The following is a 16,654-nucleotide window of genomic DNA, read 5'->3' on the forward strand; positions in this document are numbered from 1 at the left end:
TTCACTAACTATGTCATTGACAAGATGTTCTCGGAGCTCTAATGATAGGTCTGATCCAGTGGAGAGGTGGATTCGTGGTAAAAAATCTTTATGTCCAACACTTTACACCTACTGATATAACGAGTACAGGGAGGATGCTTTTTGCTACTAAATAATGCATTTTTGTCAATAACACTGCTTGGGTGAATACAGCAGTTCACAGTAATGTAGTAAAAATAATACTAGAACATTTATGATTCACACAGCTTCCTCTGGCTGCTTCGCATTCTCACCAGGTGACACAATGGTGCACTTATCAAACAACCTCTGGCGTTTACAGTCACCATCGCTAGTGTGTACGTGCTGCTTGGATATCACTTCTTAACGGTGGCAATGGCTGTCTCAATCTTCTGGACACTCCAATCATTGTTGGGACGGGAGTGGATGGGGAGGGTGGAGGGCGGGAAGGAATTTCTTGGCCATTATTGTTAGTGACACACATAGGTCGGGAATCCCCTCTGTTTATTAGTCTGCATAGGCCGTTTTCCCTGTGATCGCTTCTCCGGCACTGGCGGGTGCATATATACATAAGTGATGGACTTCCTCATTCTGGTAACTATTCCCAGAGCTGGCTGTGCGCTCACACTGTAGATGCCAGCATCGTTGTCCCTGGATTTATAGCACCGACTGAGATGTGCAGCATTTCGTCATCAGTAGACGACGTGCACTTTACACTTCTCTAAGGTCGCTTTTTTATCGTATAGCGGGAGAGATGCTGTGACCTCTGTGGATCATTGACTTTGTATGTAGGAACAGTTTATTTTTACTGCACTGTGGGCATTGCTCTCTCTAATCTGTGTGTGGTGAGAACGTATATACTTCGGAGTATTTCTATGTCTATTTACGAATCTTAGGGCTGCGTCGCATCACTAATAATGCAAGATTTTATTCTGCTTGAGGGCCCTGGTGGATCTCATCCACAATCTGTGTTTCTGCAGAATTGTGTTTATGAGTTTTATAGCCACAAGCTGATAATACTGCAGGGTTTATTCTGTTTAGATATCAAAATTATTATTATGTGTCTTCATTCCACCTGGGAGTGCTGTCTGGCTGAAAAGGAATCGCCCATACTAGTTTTAAAAGCGTGGTGGTTGGGGAAGGAGTGGGATCTTGATTGGTTCAAAGAGAAAGGGTTGGGTGGGATGGGGTGGTGGGGGTGGAAGGGGAGGCGAGTACTTGGCGCTTTGTTAACAACGGTTACCTGCAAGGGCATCCGCAGATTTCGTCTGGTGAGGGTGTAGGTGTCTACGAGTTAGGACTGCTCTGCATAGATGTTACACTCTCCTGAATGAGTGACTGTCTTTCGTGCCAGTCCGCAGGCCAGAGCGGTTACGCATACATTGTGCAAATTTCTCATGCCGGAGGGAGGGGGAAGGGGGGGGGGGGCGGGAATGGTCTGGCTTGTGTCGGGCAGACATGTGGAGTCTCTCGTTTGTGGCAAGGGCTTCGGCGGTGGCAGTGCCCGCTCAAGGAGTTCCAGACCTTACCAGCATCTCACTTGGCTCACTCTGAGTAGTTCCTTGTAATCTAGGTGTGTATTTGTAAACTTCTCTGATATTTCCACCGACATGGTGGGATCTGTCATTACTGCAGGTAGGAGATCCCTTGATGAGAACTGGTGCAGCAGCGGTGTCTTTTGTGTCAGCTACCAGGCCGTAGAGGATAACACCAAAACTTTCTCGGCCATTGACGGTTTGGGGGCACAGTGTTTGCAGCTATACCCTGCATGTTAGAGTCCGAGGGTGGGCTATCCCGCACGCGACTTGCTTCTTGCTGAGATTGTCGCGGATACTGCTAATCACCTCTCTAGAAGCGTAATTTGTAGCGCTGTGTTACACATACAATAACTTTCATTGGAAGCTTCAGAATTTTACTGAGACGTCACACAATGTAATAATGCAGTAGTGGTTTATCTAGTGACGTGTGGTATATTTTATACACACATTATCTTTTATTAGAAATCGATAGTACTTACACGTAGAACAACTGGCACACAAACTATGATGTCTCACACAGCAGTAAAGTAGTGGTGGCTTAACAATGATAAATAAGAAACATGCAGTGCTCTGCTTCAAATGGTTCAAATGGCTCTGAGCACTATGGGACTCAACTGCTGAGGTTATTAGTCCCCTAGAACTTAGAACTAGTTAAACCTAATTAACCTAAGGACATCACAAACATCCATGCCCGAGGCAGGATTCGAACCTGCGACCGTAGCGGTCTTGCGGTTCCAGACTGCAGCGCCTTTAACCGCACGGCCACTTCGGCTGCTCTGCTTGGTTAAGACCATCATGACGTCATGACCTCTACACGAAGCGACATGATTCTGTGGTACAGTGGCACACCGAGAAAACACTGAAAAGCGATGTCATGACATGACATCATGGCACAATGTTTCCGTGACGTCGAGAGCAGTGGGTTGGATTTCTCATAATTGGGTACAATGCGTAAGACTCTTGAAAATAAGGAAACAACACGAAAATACGTAATATTTGGGAAGAATGAGAGGACTTACATATCTGTTTGGGTGAGGCCTCTGCTGGTGCCTCTGATGATGAAATATGCTATTGCTAATAACAAATAGACACCTCCCACAACTTTTCCCTATGCTGCCCAGCTCCAGAGTATCCCGGTTACAAAAGATTGAGCTGGGGATGTGCACTTCAATAGCAATCATAACGAATTTGGGTAATACTGCATTGTGATTGCGTAAAATCATCATGACGTCGATGAGACGTTGGGAGCAGCAAGGTGGATCTTGCATAATTGAATAAAATGCGAGAAATGTCGAAAATTCGGTAAAAATAACAAAACGACTGAAAATAAGTAAAATAGGGGAAAACACAAAGAAGTGTGGAAAATACGGATAAATGAGAGTACTTACATATTTGCCTTGGTGTGGTACCTGCTGGTGTCTTGAACGATGCAATACTAAATTCTTATTAAGAAATAAAACTCAATATGCAATTGCAGTCTTTCTCGGAGTAGTTTTTGTAGTGTGGCCCCATGGCAAGGAAAAACTACAGGAGTTCCTACGCCATCTCAGTGGCATACATGACAGCATCAAATTCACCATGGAGGTAGAAGAGGATGGCTCCCTTACCTTCTTGGATATTTTGATCAGGAAAAAAATCCGGACGATACGTTGGGAGACTCGGTCTACAGGAAGAAGACGCACACGGACTTATATCTCAATGCTCGGAGCTGCCACCATCCAGCATAACGTAACTCGGTACTAAACACCTTAGTACAAAGAGAAAAGTCGATCTGTGACAGCGACAGTTTGCCGCGTGAATTAGCACATCTGCGGGAAACTTTCCGAAAGAACGGCTACACCGAGTCACAAATAAGACGCGCCTTGCGTGCAGACAAGAGGCGTGAGGAGAAACCAGAAGAAGACGAAGCAAAACGTGTGGCGTTTCTGACGTTTGCTGGACCGCCGACAGCGAAGATCGCACGAAATAACGACCATCTTTCGCGCAACGCAAAAAGTTAAAGATATACTTGGCTCAACCAAAGACCAGCTGGGGCTGCAGACGCCGGGCATTTACAGAATTGAGTGCGAATGCGGGATGGAACGATGTATCTGCCAGCGCTGTACTGAACACATCAAGAACGTACGACTAGGACAGACAAACAAGTTCTCGGTAGCAGAACATTGCTTTATCGAGGGACACACATTCGAATTCGAAAAAACGAAGAAGCTGTGTAGCGCCAACGGTTTCTGGGACTCGATCTTCAAAGAGGCAGTGAAGATACGTCTGCCCAACAATTTAGTAAACAGGGATAGAGGTTTTCAGCCCAATGCAGCGTGGAATCCGGCAATTGACAGAATGCGTCAGGAACAGGCAGTGGCGTTCGCAGACAGACTGGATAGCCACCGGGTCTCGATGCCGGGTCGCGCCACGCACTTGCGCTATGGTTTCCGAAGCACGCGGACGCCCTCTGCTGACGCTGCCGACCCCTTGTTCGTGATTTCGTAGCGCGGGTTCACGCAGTTGGCTACTCGCCTTGAGTGTCCTCGCTCACCAGCGTTCTTCCAGAATCGACATCAGCCTGCTAGGTCCTTTAGGGACTCGGGTGGCAAAATCCACGAAAGAAAAGCAAAGTTCTCGTGCTGGGGGCCACGACATGGAGGAGGAGCAGAAACGAGAAGATCGCTTCGCCGAGACGCAGGGTGTGGCAGATGACAGTCCAAGGGAGGTTTCCCGGACGACGGCAGCGTCTGACACCCCACCACCGACGAAGACGACGAGCGAGAGTGATGCGCGCGGCCGCCGGATGGACGTGGAAATTTCCGCGAATGTTCGGCGCCGCGCCCGCACTCTCTCAGGACGGAGACGACGCACTGAGCCACCGATACCACTGACAAAGGAGGAAATTACCGCCACCATCTCCAGGCTGACCCCCGAGGAGAGTTTCATCTACATGGAACGTTTGGCCATCGGTACAGAAGACGACAGGGAGGAGGTACTCTCGAGACTCCGGTCCTCGGTACCCGTGGGTCGCGACATCCAAGCGCATGTCGCAGCCGCCACGACAGCTGTCGCGCCAGCAGTCGCACCAGCCACGCCGGCTACAGAAGCCGCCACGCCCTCGCCAACGACCAGTCTGGCTTCATCGCGCCCTCCCGGCGCCACACAGCGAGAGCCAGGGCGTTCGAACTAGTGACGCCGGGACAGGTCCAGGCTGCAAACCGGTATGCAGATCTGCCGGAAGTAGCCGAGGCCAAAGGGGATGGGACCACACCGACCACGGCTGCGAAACCGCCCCGCCGCCGGCCGCCGATCACCATCCATTGGCGCGAGGGCTATGATGAGCTGAGATAGAAGCTCTACTCGGTCGCAAAACCGTGAAAGATGATCGCGGGAACCGACACCTGCAAGGTCAGAGCGGAATGCATAGAGGTCCACGCAAAACTCATGCAGCTCTGCGAAATCGAGAAGTGGCACTGCTTTACGCAGAGCACTCAACAGCTGAAGCAGCGGATGGTCGTCTTTTGCCACCTGCCGCTGAAGATGGAACCGGCGTTCCTACAGCGGCAGCTGGAGGAAATCGACCTCCATACCCGCCACGTCGGCCTGATGCGGTCGCCCAAGATCCACAGGGCCATGCACCTGTTCCTAGTGGTATTGGTTGACAACGTTGACAACCGGAAAATATTTCAGTTTGACAACATTGCCGACTTCGACGTAAAGGTCAAACCACTCCGTGCGGAAGGCAGGCGAGCCTAGTGCTTCAACTGCCAACGCACGGATCACATGGCAAAATATTGCAGGATGCCTAAGCGCTGCTGCAAGTGCGCCGAGGAGCACCAATCGCGAGACTGCCCCAAGAAGAAGGAAGACCGGCCGAAGTGCTGCAACTGCAACGGGGACCACGTCGCCTGCTATCGAGGATGCGCCGCATTCAAGCGCGGGAAGCGCGCCAGCCGCGTAAACCCGAGTCGCAGCTTCGCGGACGTCGCTCAGGGAAAGCCGGCCGCCCCTTCCGAGAGGCGACGGCCGCTCGCAGGGGAGGCCGCAACGGCACCGCAGCCGTCGCAGCTGCCCTCGGCGGCGGCGCCGCCTGCAGTCGGGGAGACGGTTTGCCGGCGCCCGCGAAACGTCCTGTCCTCCGACCACGTACCGGTCATTTTCGGCCTCGACGTGGTCGGAGCTTCTCTTCCAGAGAGCCGTCCGAGCTATCGCCGGCACGACGCCGAACGCTTTCGGACGAAAGCCTTCGAACTGCTCGCGGACACGACAAACCCCGCAGAGGTAGGGGCAGACGCCGCCCTAGCATTCTTCACCCGAAGAATACTCCGAGCAGAAGAGGAAGCCACGCCGAGACATCGCCAAGGGCTACGAGCTTGAACCGCATGAGACGGGAAATTAAGGCAGCAGTCGAGCAACACCGGAACCAGGAATGGGCAGCTCTTGTGTCTACCCTCAATCCTGAGCATGGTAGTGCATGGAGGGTGGTAAAATCCTTCCTAAGCCGGAGACAGCGAATACCGTCCTTAGAGGTCGGGAACGACTTCCCCAGCGACCCAGATGCGAAAGCCAGCGCTCCGGCTGACGCATTCGTAGCGAACTTCACACCGGTGGCCGACGTCATCGACGTGGAGAACATACGGCGGGTCCACGAGAAACTACCAACCTTCCGCGCCGCAAGGGAGGAAGGCGGCGTTATCGAGCCGATAACGGAGGAAGAAGTTGCTGTGCAGCTTCACTCGCTAAACCACAAGAAGGCTGGAGGCAGCGATGGCGTCACAAACATCTTGCTGAAGAACCTTCCGCCGGGATTACACCGGCAACTTGCCGATGTTTTCAACGAGATCCTCCGATCAGGCATCTACCCCTCTGCCTGGAAAAACGCAGAGGTCGTGGCCATTCTGAAATCCGGCAAGGAGCCACGCCAGGCATCGAGCTACCAACCCATCAGCCTGCTCCCGTCCCTCTCGAAGGTTTTCGAGAGGCTGTACGCGAGAAGACTGATGCGGCACGTCACCCAGGAGGGCATCATCACGGACGAGCAGTTCGGGTTCCGAGAAGAACATGCCACTTCCCACCAGCTCCTACGGGTGTTAGAACCGGCGATTAGGGCACTAGAAACAAGGGAATACCTTGGGGCAGCGTTCCCCGACGTCTCCCTAGCGTTTGACTCGGTGAGGCACGACGGTCTCGAGTTCAAACTTTAATGAACAAGGGATACCGACGTCCTACATGACGCTACTCAAAAATGGTTCAAATGCCTCCAAGCACTATGGGACTTAACATCTGAGGTCATCAGTCCCCTAGACTTAGAACTACTTAAACCTAACTAACCTAAGGACATCACACACATCCATGCCTGAGGCAGGATTCGAACCTGCGACTGTAGCAGCAGTGCGGTTCCGGACTAAAGCGCCTAGAACCGCTCGCTCACAGCGGCCGGCTATGACGCTACTGCGGTAGTACCTGTCTGAACGAACCTTCCACACGAGGGCCGACCACGGTACGTCCGTAGACCGGCAGCTACGTGCAGGAGTGCCGCAGGGATCGGTACTCGGCCCCTCGCTGTACTCCCTGTACACTGCCGACGCTCCGAAAGTGGCAGGAGTTGAACTGGTGCTGTACGAGGATGATACAGCCCTGTTCACTCGGTGCATGAACGCCCAAGTGCTGAGAAACCGCCTCCAACGAGGGTGCAACGCCTTGGGTTCATGGGCAATAAAATGGCGGCTGAAATTCAACGCCACGAAGAGCAAGGCAGTTGTCCTCACCCGAAGACATCTGCCGCCAGGGCTTACGCTAGTCGGAATCTTGGGAGAACCTATCCCACGGAGTGGGATGGCGAAATACCTAGGGGTCACCCTAGACCGCAGGCTCACTTGGAAGCATCACATCCGTGATGTCAAAGGGGGAGCAATAGGACGCCTTCGCGCCCTGTATCCGTTGCAGTCGTCATTGCCACCGCAAAACGGCATCACACTGTACCTAACATTGGTCCACCCCCTGATGGAGTATGCGGCCATGGTCTGGGGGAAAGCCGCAGATGCTCACATTGTGACTGCAGCGGATACAGAATCGCGCCCTGAAGACTGCCATGCATCTTCGCGCCACCTCCACGAGGGCACCGGGATTTTGCCGCTCCGAGATAGGATCCGCGCCATCGCCAAGAAGTTCTACGAGGAAGCGGGTCACTCCCGCAACGGGCTCATCCGAGGACTGGGCCAACAACCTCACCACAGGCCAACCACGCGTTGGCCTGACCTGCTGAGGGATTAAGTTTTACTAATCCCCCACCAGAGAGTGTTTACCTCTTTCACAGGCTCCACCGGCAAGGATAAATCAATAAGAATGGTAATATCTCCCCCCCCCCCCCCCCATAGGAACCACAGGAATGACAGTTTTGTCTAAACTGCACCTTCTCGAGCCAAGAACAGGCTCGTCTTTTCTGCGTCAGCGTCAGTCAGCCGGGCCGCACTGCGGCCCCCACCACCACCGACGCGGTACCCCCTTCCGGAGTAACGTGATTGGCCGGCCTACAAAAGCGGACGACGACCAAGCAGCTATATAGATATGCAGAACACAGCATCCCGACACGACATTCCCGCTCACGCCGCGGTCATTCCCGCTCACGCCGCGGTGAGGTACGCATAGCTCATTATCGCTGTTGCTACTCGAGATGTCTGGACGCGGAAGGGGACGCAAAGCTGCTGCCTTGGCGGAGTTGCTGCTCACGCTAGCAGGAACGTCCGGGAAGAAGAGGAAGACTGCAGCGCAGTGCTTTCGCTGCCAAAAGCTTGGCCACGTCGCCAAGCACTGCGGCGGAGCAGTCGCGTGCTTAAAGTGTGCGCAAGCACACGACACACGTGACTGCAAGAAGCAGAAGGACGCCCCCTGTACCTGCGCCAACTGCGGCGGCGCACACGCGGCCAACGCCCGTTCCTGCGCCTACAGAAGAAATTGGCGCGGACCGGAGAAGAAGACGCAGAAGCAGTGACCACCGCACACGAAGAGGTGGTCACTTGTACAGAAGACGTCGTCACCAGGCTCCTTAACGACGCCGTACAAGAAGCCATGTCCGCCTTCAAATCCGCCATGGCGGAAGAGAGGGCGGCCATGCTGGCGGAACTGGGCGAGGCTCGGCGTCAGATTGCTGTGCTGACGCAAGAGCTTCGCTCAGCCAAAGCAGCTACCGCCACAACAGACGACACCGCCACCCAGACGACTCCTCCACGTCAGGAGTTCGCGACGGTGGCCACGCAGACCGACGTGCCTGCCGAAGGGGAGGCAACACAGCACAAGACGGACACCGAAGCAGCAGCGCAAGAAGAAGAGTGGGAGGAAGTCCCATTCCTCCCGCTTCCAGATATGTACAGCGCAAGCGCTGTAACGAAGAAGATCGCTGCATCGCTTCGCGATGGTACATACCCCCACCACGACAACCCTTATCCTTTCGTTCCACCTAACTATCCTAAACCTCCACTCCCACATCGCCCAGTTGGGTACCCAGAAGGCCTTCTTGGTCTTTCTTGGGAGGAATTCAATCTGATTGATTCCTACCCTATCTTCACAGAGTGGCAAATGCGCTGCATCATCATCGCTCTGGTCAACAGAGAATATGATAAAGCAGGATACATTACGCACAGTATCCCAACCGAGGGAGAGCCCTCAGCAACAAGCAAGAAGAAGAAGAAAAATCGTCATATCGACAAAATCAAGAAATAGGACACCGGCACTCCTTGCCAGTACAGATCCAACCACCAGTACAGACAGAAGACTCTACAAGATTCCCAGGGGAGTAAAGGCCAACAGGCCACAAACTTCTACTCGAACATCCTCACAGTGAGGAAGTCATAAAAGGAGCAGCAGCAGCAGCATCTCGACATTCCCGCTCAGGCTGTGGAGAGTTACGCTGTTGCTACTCGAGATGCCGGGACGCGGAAGGGGACGCAAAGCTGCTGCCTTGGCGGAGTTTCTGCTCACGCTAGCAGGAACATCCGGCAACAAGAAGAAGAAGGCCGCAGCGCAGTGCTTTCGCTGCCAAAAGCTTGGCCACGTCGCCAAGCACTGCAGCGGCGCAGTTGCGTGCTTCAAGTGTGCGCAAGCACATGACACACGCGACTGCAAGAAGGAGAAGGACACCCCCTATACCTGCGTCAACTGCGGCGGCGCACACGCGGCGAACGCCCGTTCCTGCGCCTACAGGAGGAACTGGCGCTTACTGGAGAAGAAGAAGACGCAGAACCAAGTGACCACCACACATGAAGAGGTGGTCTCTTGTACAGAAGACGTCGTTTCCAGGCGTCTAAATGACACTGTACAAGAAGCCATGTCTGCCTTCAAATCCGCCATGGCGGAAGAGAGGGCCACCATGTTGGCGGGACGAGCCTGCCGAAGGGGAGGCGACACAGCAAAAGGACACCGAAGCAGCTGCACAAGAGGAAGAGGAGTGGGAAGAAGTACCATTCCTCCCGCTTCCAGACATGTACAGTGGAAGTGCTGTAACAAAGAATATCGCTGGTTCGCTACGCGACGGTACATATCCCCACCACGAAAACCCCTATCCTTTCGTCCCACCAAACCATCCAAAACCTCCACTCCCACATCAGCCACTTGGCTATCCAGAAGGCCTTGTTGGACTTTCCAGGGAGGATTTCAATCTGATTTATTCCTACACTATCTTCACAGCAATGCAGATGCGTTGTGTAATCATTTCTCTGGTTAACGGAGAATATGAGAAGGCAGAGTACGCTACGTATGATGCCAACCCCGAGGAACAGACCCCAGCTACCAGTAAGAAGAAAAAGCGTCACATCGACAAGCACAAGAAATAGATCATCGGCACTCCTTGCCAGTTCAGATACATCAAACAGTCCCAGGAAAAAGTTTCGTCAAGAATCTCAGGGGAGTAAAGGCCAACAGGCCACAAACCTCCATTCGAACTTCCACACAGCGAGGAAAGTCAAAAAGGAGTCGCCAGCCCCAGCATCCCGACACTTCGCCAGAAGATGATGGATACGAAACTGCCGGCCGAAGTGGCCGTGCGGTTAAAGGCGCTGCAGTCTGGAACCGCAAGACCGCTACGGTCGCAGGTTCGAATCCTGCCTCGGGCATGGATGTTTGTGATGTCCTTAGGTTAGTTAGGTTTAACTAGTTCTAAGTTCTAGGGGACTAATGACCTCAGCAGTTGAGTCCCATAGTGCTCAGAGCCATTTGAACCATTTGATACGAAACTCATCGAAATGTTGCGACAAGACGACGCCACCACTCGGCTGATAACCCGAGAAGAATTCATCAAATAAAACTCAAGTGATGTGTCATAATATTGATATATTAAACGGACGTAGTCTGATCATCTCTCTATGCCGCTCAGCTGCAAAATGAATCCCTCCAACTCAAGTGTCCCACTTACAAAAGATGAAGATGTGGAGGGAGGGGGTGTGACCTTGAATATGTGCCGGACAAGTGTGTGACCTGGCACTAAATGTGTAACATGACACTGGATGTGACAAGATCGGTATCTTTGTCAGAACTCCTCTTACTGTCCTACTGTCATGATATGGACGGTGCATATTTTGCTTATTCTTTCTCTGTTTTATTGCAAAGTGATTTTCTTAGCGATAACGCTATAGGTATTTAAGATATTGTTAGGCCATGATGTGCTGACATTTATCTTTATTTCTTTATTATAAAGTTTTTCGCTTCTGCAAGGGTTTTCAATCTGACGGAGGTGCAATTCAAGCTTTGTGTGCGCAGATAGTAGAAAGAGTTGCCTACACTGTGCGTAGCAATGTTTGCTATTTTGAAAGACGCAACGAAGGTTGACCAATTCCAGCGCAACCTATGTCACCTGCTTCACAATACTGTAGACAATTTTCAATGACACACCACATTTTATGAATGATCCGCATTTTCGAAACTTATTCTATTACTTCTTCAATAAAACAAAACTTTCATTGTCTCATTTAATTCATCCTTTGGAACAATGTTAAAATTTACGATTTTGCTGTCTCCAAAAACCCGCCACACTGGGTGTTGTCACAGTTTGCCTCACTCCCCCCCCCCTCCCCCCCCTTCCTTCTCTAGAGCCGACTCAGGTGGTTGTTGTGATGATTCTGGCAGTAGGCAGTAGCAGTTCTGCTAGCACTGTAATTACAGTAATAAAGTCCTAAGCATACCACTACACACACGTAATAATATTTTTTAGAGATGGTGTGAGACTGGATATACATTTTGTATCATTACACACATGTAGGCCATCTAACTGGTCACCTAGAATTGGCACAAGGTGAGATGAGTTTGTTTGTGAAGTCAGGTGGCCCGAGGGCCGAGTGTGCGTCGTGGCCAGTCCAGCTAAACGGCCGTACCGGCCAGCCAGATATGAAGACGAGCAGCTTAGCCAGAAACGGGGAAACTCCCAGAATGGGAAGCTGAACAGCGGTCGCACTCTTAGAAAAAGAGACGATGCACCAACAATGGTGGAGTGTCGGAGAAGCTGCAAGATGGCTTCTTACAGTGCTTTGAAATTCGATAATATTTCACAGTAAAATAATGAAGCAAATTTGAAAACATTTTTGATCTCAGAAAAAAATTTGAAGCATCCAGTGTTTAAAGGCGCATCTGTACGAAGAGTGAAATTTACATACAAAATATTTGAAATGTAATAAATAAATAAAGTATTAATTAAAAATTAAGTACTGTGAACGGTTGTATCGACAGTTGGATACAACTCCAGAAACAAATGTAGAATTACGTCCCTCAATTATTTTTGTGAAAGGGACGGCACCTTTGTGTTTTAGAAGCGAGCCAAGACGGACGGTTTTCTGTGATTAAGGGAGATTTACACGGCACAGCGCCATTATCATTTACATGAGGCGCAGTTACACTAGGTGCACTCGCGGGTTGTTGCATACAGCAACTGATTTAATGTAAGTCTTATTGTAAGTTTATTGTTTATGCGTGATAATTTAATATAGTGATATTACTTAATATTTGTTTCATTTTATTTTAAAAGCCATTTCAGCTATACTGTATCTTGACATGGCGAAAGGTTCTATGTTCATTAAATGCACATAAATAGCGCAGTACGAACCATTTCTTCGGTGAGTAAACGTTTTCGAAGTCCGACAAAAGAAGTTTTCATTTGAAGAGATATCCACGGTCGAATAAAAGAATGGGAATGGACCTTGCACAGAAAGCCATTGTTAAGCGTGCCTAACAAAAGTAATGAATTTACAGATATTATTTATTTAAGAAATTACTTAATTATTTTAATAAGTTGGCTCACTTCCTAGCATTTATCCATGCACAATCATGTCAGAATTAATAATAAAATTTTAAAAATGACACAACGATATTGTCTTGTCTTTAAAACTACAGAAGTTAATATTTTACAGTGGCTAAAAATTCTCACAAGGAACTTTTAACGGCGTCATGCTATTTGAACAAACGATGTATCAGATAATAGCATACATAAACGTCTGTCAGAATATCCAATTGTCTACAAAAACGCAGCAAATGAATGCAGCACGAATATCTGATACCTTGTCATACTTGTGTATTTATTTAATGAAGAAGTTAATACTTTTCCAGGTATTTATTTAACTATTGATTATAATTGCTAATACAAAATCATGACAATTTGAAAAGTGGTCAGTTGCATGTGTTAGCTGACGCCACTCTTGAAATAAGAACGAAGAGACGCATCTATTAAGCAGATGTAAATAATTATTTAAACAATATTTAACGACAATTTGTTGTCATTTAACGTGAACGTATTGGCTCAAGAAAGCTGGTGTATTTATTTATGAAGAAACTACTATTTAAATTTATTGTAAATGATCTAAGTGTGACCTAATCATTATAATATTTTTTATTTATATATTGTTGCAGTATATTAGTTTTGTGCCGAAAGTTGTCAGTCATGTGGATGCATTCATATAACTGATTCGCCTAGACAGGCAATGGATCGACCTTCGTCAGTGCGGATGCACAAGTATGTCCGACCTCCTGCACGAATCTCAGAGTAGGGTGCATGGAGGAAATAGACAGCGATTGAGGACAGATCGCGCTGGGTGGGAATGTGGGTCGACCGTGGGGTGTGCTGAGGTAGCCCACGCAGCTGCGATACCATCGTGTCCTGGATGGCGCAGTTGTTAACGCACCTGCCTAGAAAGTAGGAGAGCCCAGGTTCGAATTTCGCTGTGGTACATATTTTCAATCATCGCCAGTGATTCCACGCAATGTCCTGATGCAGCTGCCATCAATAATTCCTTTCCTTTATGCCACTTTCTCCACCTTCAGTTCACATAGAAAGTGATCAAGTTGTCAAATCACGTCTTTAGAACTTAATAACGATATAAGTATGGTGGGGATGGCCTTCAGACAGTGGCGGAACTCTGCTGAAGTCAAGTGGAGACGGACACTTTTGAGTGGTACGCTCAAGGGTGTGATTCTGGGACATTTTTACGTTGGTCCTAGAAGAAGGCAAACCCGCCGGTGATATGGTGCGTTTTCCGGATGAGTGAGTGATTGATTGTGGGCAGTGAACTGCTACTATGAGACTTTAACTACGAGGCACCTTTGGTTTAGGTTTTGAAGAGGACACTTTGTGTCGAGTTCTTGAAGAAGGCAGACATGTGTGTGGTATGGTGTGCTATTTGATCGTGTACGTGATAGATTCTGGGTGGTGAACGGCCGCTATAAGACTTTAACTTTTTAGTACACTTTTGCATTGGATCTCGAAGAGGGAGGACACTTTTACGTTTGTGCTGGAAGAAGACAGACCTGCCTGCGGTGATGTGAGTCTATCGTGAGTTAATTTGTAAATCATCATGTTAAACTCTGATTTATTTTGAGTTGATGAATATTTCGTGTATTGTGATCTCAAAAAGGGACTTAGTTTCTGTGTCTCTTGGATGACTATTTAGATTGGAGACTCTACTACCATTCACTAAATGCTCTCAACGCAGCTTTACTGTGTTTGATAAGGTTATTTTCTGTCGGTATTTTAACTGAATATCGTAGGACCACTTTCCATTTAGTTGAGATATGCTACCATTAATAAATGTTATTCAACACAATTCTCTGTCGTGTACATCAATTACAGACGTTAGAATAGAATCTTTTTTTATTAAATCACTTATTAATATTTTACTTCATATTTCTGTGTATTTATTAATTCGCAATTCTAGCCAATGCATAGGCTATTTGACCGCAGGATCAAAGCCAGTTAGGTGCTGGGCATGAAAGCAGACGTGCACGGCTCGACCCTATGCATACATGGAGCTATTGCTTTCATACAGAGCAGAGACCACCTCAGTTCCCTAAAGAGCAAGCAGCATCAGGTGATGTCGCAACACGTTTTCTCCTGTGGCATGCTATTGAGAGAGCTACTACTCAGCAGAAAACTATTGGGTAACGTCGCAGTTTTGAAAAGGGTAGGGAAATCCGGCAAATGCAACGTGTTATGTTTGTAGACGCAGTCAGGCAATGCATCTTGTTGCCGTTGTCCTACATTGCCATTATTTGCTGAACAATAGTCCTCCTGTCTGCGGGCATAAGCTCTTTCATTATCATGCTTTTCCATCCCTAATGCAAAAAGCTGTGAGCACATTTGTCTGACAGACGTTTACAACAAATAGAGTTGTTAAAGATTCTTTGAATAACGTAAGCATATCGTCATATGCGTTCATGAGGGCCAGACATACATATGAACGGTAAATGACAGCGCTCGCACAATCAGATTATAAAAACTAAAGTTGCCGAAACAGTGTATGTGTGTGTGGGGGGGGGGGGGGGGGGGGGAGGTACGGGACTACCTTGTACCCCACTTTTGCCCTGGAACCCTTCAGCGTTTTTGCAAAATGCGTATCGCTTTTGGCCGAGGAGGGGCGGGGGGGGGGGGGAGGGGGAAGGGTCCGTGATGGTGGCGGGGGAGGAATTCCGGGAACCGGGAATAATGTCATCGCCTGAGCGTCAGATGTTGGAGTCAAGGATTCCAGGAAAAGCTGATGCTTATATCAGTTCCAGAAATGCTACTGCTGATATCAACAGGCATATTTCCTCTTCTAAAACCACCTTGTACATGTATCAAATGTATCTTAAATTCAACAAAATAGCCGCGGGTAGTGGCCGTGCCGTTTAGGGCGTCATGTCATGGATTGAGCGACCCCTCCCGCTGGAGGTTCGAGTCCTCCCTCGGGCATGGGTGTGTATGTTGCTCTTAGCATAAGTTAAAGTTAGTTTAAGTAGTGTGTAAGTCGAGGGATCGATGACCTCAGCAGTTTGGTCTGTTAGGAATTCACACACATTTGAACATTTTCAACAAAAAAAATTCCTTGTTTACGAATTATGAAGTTATACTATTGGCCATTAAAATTGCTACACCACGAAGATGACGTCCTACAGACGTGAAATTTAACCGACAGGAAGAAGATGCTGTGATATGCAAATGATTAGCTTTTCAGAGCATTCACATAAGGTTGGCGGCGGTGGCGACACCTACAACGTGCTGACATGATGAAAGTTTCCAACCGATTTCTCATACACAAACAGCAGTTGACCGGCGTTGCCTGGTGAAACGTTGTTGTGATACCTCGTGTAAGGAGGAGAAATGCGTACCATCACGTTTTCGACTTTGATAAAGGTCGGATTGTAGCCTGTCACGACTGCGGTTTATCGTATCGCGACATTGCTGCTCGCGTTAGTCGAGACCCAATGACTGTTAGCAGAATATGGAATAGGTGGGTTCAGGAGGGTAATACGGAACGCCGTGCTGGATCCCAACGGCCTCGTATCACTAGCAGTCGAGATGACAGGCATCTTATCCGCATGGCTGTAACGTATCGTGCAGCCACGTCTCGATTCCTGAGTCAACAGATGGGGACGTTTGCAAGACAACAACCATCTGCACGAACAGTTCGACGACGTTTGCAGCAGCGTGGACTATCAGCTCGGAGACCATGGCTGCGGTTACCCTTGACGCTGCATCACAGGCAGGAGCGCCTGCGATGGTGTACTCAACGACGAATCTGGGTGCACGAATAGCAAAACGTCATTTTTTCGGATGAATCCAGGTTTTGTTTACAGCATCATGATGGTCGCATCCGTGTTTGGCGACATCGCGGTGAACGCACATTGGA

The sequence above is a fragment of the Schistocerca serialis genome, chromosome 4 (assembly GCF_023864345.2).
Source record: "Schistocerca serialis cubense isolate TAMUIC-IGC-003099 chromosome 4, iqSchSeri2.2, whole genome shotgun sequence".
NCBI lineage: Eukaryota > Metazoa > Arthropoda > Insecta > Orthoptera > Acrididae > Schistocerca > Schistocerca serialis.